At 36.8% G+C, this 5,000-nt stretch overlaps 1 protein-coding gene and 1 pseudogene across 1 annotated transcript in view; both read left to right on the forward strand.

The window, feature by feature from the left end:
• LOC106874175 (AT-rich interactive domain-containing protein cfi-1) overlaps positions 1-5,000 on the forward strand; it is a 373,160-nt gene that overhangs the window by 180,444 nt on the left and 187,716 nt on the right. The gene's annotated exons all lie outside the window — the stretch shown is intronic.
• On the forward strand, positions 3,887-4,005 carry LOC149136462 (5S ribosomal RNA; annotated as a pseudogene).

Genomic DNA, 5,000 nt, shown 5'->3' on the forward strand with positions numbered 1-5,000 from the left:
ACCGGCTGATGGTGCGCCCTTATTATTTTTTTTTATTACTCAAGGTTTAATTAGAGAAAGAGACAGCGTTTATTTCTGTTCTTTTAGATTTTTGTGGCTCTATATATTGAATAGCTACTTTTTATATAGTATGGTTGAAATGGACAAGTAAACGCTTTCATTAAGATGCGGGAGGTGGACCTTGTAACTGAATTAGAAATGATATGATAAATATTGGTTCCAAAATTCTGGTACAAGGCCAGTAGGTTCGTGGAAGGGAATAAATTGATTGCATCGACTACAGTACGTATTTTATCGAACAGATATTTATTTTATCGACCCCGAAACGATAAATAGCAAAGTCGACCTCGGCGGAATTTAAACTCAGTGCGTTAAGACAAAGGATATGCTTTAAGCGTGCTAATGATTCTGGCCAGCTCGCCGCCTTAAATTTATGATAAATATAGGATACAAAATAGGATTCAAACACTGATTAGAGATATTTTATTTTCTATTGAATCTGTTGCAAAGATTCAGGCCAGTGCACAACAAAGAGCCATGGGCACTGCCTGTATTCTTGACTAAAAGAAGAAAAAATAAATAAATAAATAAATAAATAAAAGAATACGGTTGGTTGCAAAATAAGTAGGGCATCATATAAATTAGCTCGGTACTACCAAGTCAACTTCGTTTAAATTCTGCCGAACGTTTAGAATTATTTATTTCTGCATTAGTACTTTTAGGGTCGTTAAAATATCGAAATTAGTCAGATACTGTCTCCGATATAATCTATTCTACCCACTTCCTCCAAATGTGTGACCTTGTTCTTATGTTAGAACTCGAAGCTGTATTGGGTCGTACATTTCTTCACAATGTGACGGTGGCTGTATTATTTATACCAAGTATAGTTCTCCATGTGTTCTGTTATTTACTGGCAAATGTCACTGAGTTAACAAAAAAAAACAAAAAAAAACTGAATAGTATCGAGTTAAATTCTTGGGGATTATAGTTATATACCAGTACATTCTGGGTTCAAATAACATCAAGTTCAACTTTTTATTCTCTTGCCTTGAAATATTTATAATTTAAGTCAGCAGTTCTCAACCGGAGTCCATATGGCTCTTGTCGATTCATTTTATTGTTAAAATTTATGTGAAATAAATTGCTTAAACTTCTACAATACGCAAAGATATTAAAATTTTTTACGACTCCTAATTATAAAAATATAGTAAGGTTTATATATATATATATATATATGAGAGTATTGTAGTTCGCTTGAAGCATTGTGTATTGTTTGTAAAGAATAAAATGTTTACAATGGTACAACAATGCACTATAAAACAAAAAAAAGACTATATATTTGTTGTAATTTGGTTATCTATAGTCCGATGATATTTCGGAATTACAATTCCTTCTTCAGATCTTCTTAGATGGAGTCTCTGCTATAATATATATATATATATACTTTGAATTGCTATTGAGGTCCAGTACAATAAAATAGGAATCGAAGGAGTTCACAGGCAAAAGAAATTGGTTGAGAACTACTGATCTAAGTAAATGATTCCATCAACGATGATCGTTCAACATTTCTGGATTTAAGTGAATATAAAACATTATTTCGGCTTAGAAACGATGACGTAAAGTAGTGGACATATGCGATTATGTGGTGTTCATGCTTAATTTGAGGACACGTTATTCATGTAAGAGAACAGAAATGAAGATATAAAAATGGTGATTGAAAACGAAGTCAAGGCCTCAACTTGCTGGATACTTATCTTTTCTACTCTGAGATAAACTCCTAACGGTGTTTGAAAATTTCCCTTTTTAAAGTAGATGATCACTTGAAGAATATCGCTTAGGGCTATAAAATAAGGAGGGATCCACTTGTAGTCCTTTCTTGTTTATCGGTGAATTTTAAGGAGGAATTTAATATTATATAGGAGAGTGTGCATGTGCGAATGAGTGTGTATGTGTATTTATGTAAGTGTGTGTTTATGTGTAAGATGGTGTATATGCCTAAACACTCGAGTGTGAACAAAACGAAAAGAGACTCAATACTGAAATAAATGTCATATTTCTTAATACTTTTAAGGCGACGAGCTGGTAGAATCGTTACCCCGCTGGAGAAAGTGCTTAGCAGCATTTCGTCTGTCTTTACGTTCTGAGTTCAAATTCCACCTTTCGCGATTAATGAAATAAGTACCAGATGAGCACTGGGGTCGAAGTAATCGACTAGCTCCTTCTCTCAAATTTTAGGGCTATAGTAGAAAGGATATTTCTTGATCTTTTGATCCTAGCTGAAACTTTACAAATTTACATCAAAACAACATTTCGTACCCTCCTTCTATAATTCCCTGGCATTGCTATACATTCTTTTCTACTCTAGGCACAAGGCCCGAAATTTTGGGTGAGGGGGGGGATAATCGATTAGATCGACACCAGTGCGCAACTGGTACTTAATTTATCGACCCCGAAAGGATGAAAGGCAAAGTCGACCTCGGCGGAATTTGAACTCAGAACGTAAAGACAGACGAAATACTGCTAAGCATTTCGCCCGCCGTGCTAACGTTTCTGCCAGCTCACCGCTTTGCCATTGGTATACATTGTTCATCATTAAAAGGAATTATTCCATCAGATTTCGGACATTGGATTTATATTCGACAGGTGACAGAGTAAATGTACTGCGGTACTTACTGCGGTCTCTATGCATTCTCAGTTCGATTCTCGTCAATATTACCCTTGTGTTTCCTCCTCCTCGCGCTAACGAGAAATAAATCACCAATCAAATGACGTCATTGATGATAGAGTCGATAACCCGCATTTCTAAAATTTAGTTTTGCCGGATAAAATATTTTGTGATATTTACATTCAGGGTTCAATTACTGCTAAGTTCAACTTCACCGTTCACACCTCCAGCGTCAATAAATTACATTACCATTCAAGCACACGGATTAATGGTATCAACTAATCCCCATCCCTCAAAACTGTTCCTAAGTTAGAAACAATAAACCGGCGTTGGAGAGGAAAATACTCTCCTCCTTCGAATTTGTCAAAACATAGGGGAGTGTAATAGAAATGGTTAGAAATCATGAATGGAGCTGTTTAAAACATACGCCTAGAGAATGGGAAGTAATAGTAGAGTGAGACGTTGTGGCTTTCGTAGTCAGGGTGAGCCTAGATTTAGGAAATTCCTTGATTAGCCCAGTTGGAGGCTCTCCTGAATTAGGATGACTGCACATTCGTGTATTTTGTATATTATGTATTCCGCCTTTTTTTATATATCATTTCTGTCTCTCCCGTTCTCATTTATCTTTTATCTAGTCTTTTTTCTTTTCTTTTTTTTTGTAAATACCCCGTTGTAACCTGCCATTGCAACATCTCCTTCATCGGACAGCCGAGCAGCGTATAAAGAAAAAAACTATCGTCACCTTTATCATCATGATCATCATGATCATCATCATTTTTATTGTTGTTGTTGTTGATGTTACTTAGGGGATTGGATTGCTGAAACAACAAAATAGCAGAGCTAATGTCACGTGTCATTTATTTACGTCTGTCTCTTTACGTTCTATGTTCATATCTGGTCGGAGGTGGTGACTCATTGTACGGGGGTCAGTTGATCTGACATTCTGTCCTCCCACTCAAAATATTAGAGATCGTGCATAAATAAGAAATAAGTAAGGAAACAGAGTTAAGGGAAATAAGCCAAGTAAGGCAATCGCATGAATCTAAGTTAAGAAGTGTTGTAGTGAATGATATATACTAAAATAGAATTCTCTAATTGAAATTTACCTCTTTTTGGGAAAGGAGAAGGAAGCAAAGTCTTATAATTAATTGTTAACAATTGTCAAAGAGAAAAGATAAATTCAAGAAATTAGGAAATAATTTCACAAAATAAGTTTATGTGGTTTACGGTCATATCACGTTGAAAGTACCGGTTTTCGTCCGATCACCGAAGTTAAGCAACGTCGAGCCTAGTGAGTACTTAGATGGGTGACTGCTTAGGAAACCTTGGTACTGTAAGCGTTTCACACTCTAATGGTGGTGCTGCAGCATGGCCACAGCTCATGAACTGAAACTAGATCAAATCAAATCATACTGATAGGGAAACCTATGTTTTATTCGCAGAAAAGTGAATAACTATAAACATGTTTTGGATTTATTGTACTTCATCAAGCTAGCATAGTCTACTCTTTCCTGCTCTGATTAACTGACAGACATTTTCTACATATAAGAAATGAGTATACGAAGTACCTTGGGTTCTAACAATTTGGATAATTCAACACAGAAAGAGATAATGTTGGTATTCATAGCAGACTGGTATAATGCCTTATTCTATCTAGCCCAGTCACCTTGGAGCTGAGTAAAGTCTTGCCTTTGATATATAATCGATGCTAGGCGGCCAACTAGTTGAGTCGAGAGAATGTTGGATAGAGTGCTTTGTTTTAGCAGTGACGGCTCCCTACGTTTAGAGCGTAATTCATGTCAACGTCAGCTTTACCATTCACCCTCTCGGGGGTAGACAAATAAAGTACCAAACTGCTGTGGGTCAAATCTTCCCTTTTTCTCATTTTTTTTTACCACTCCCTCCATCTCTGCAAGGAACCAGCTTTGGTCTGATCTAGAATGAGTTAGTTCTCGCGAGGGTTGTTGAGTACACAAGACAAGATAAAGAAATCAATGGTACCTCACTCGAATTTTTTGGTTCAGTGCCTTTGTAAGAAAGTCTTATATTTAACATACTTCTCATTCTTTTGTTTGCGCAGGAGTGGCTGTGTGGTAAGTAGCTTGCTTACCAACCACATGGTTCCGGGTTCAGTCCCACTGCGTGGCACCTTGGGCAAGTGTCTTCTACTATAGCCGCGGGCCGACCAAAGCCTTGTGAGTGGATTTGGGAGACGGAAACTGAAAGAAGCCTGTCGTATATATGCATATATATATATATGTGTGTGTGTGTGTGTGTGTGTGTTTGTCTTCCCACCATCGCTTGTCAACCGATGCTGGTGTGTTTACGTCCCCGT

Source organism: Octopus bimaculoides, chromosome 3, assembly GCF_046866305.1.
Source record: "Octopus bimaculoides isolate indiv1 chromosome 3, ASM4686630v1, whole genome shotgun sequence".
Classification (NCBI taxonomy): Eukaryota; Metazoa; Mollusca; class Cephalopoda; order Octopoda; family Octopodidae; genus Octopus; species Octopus bimaculoides.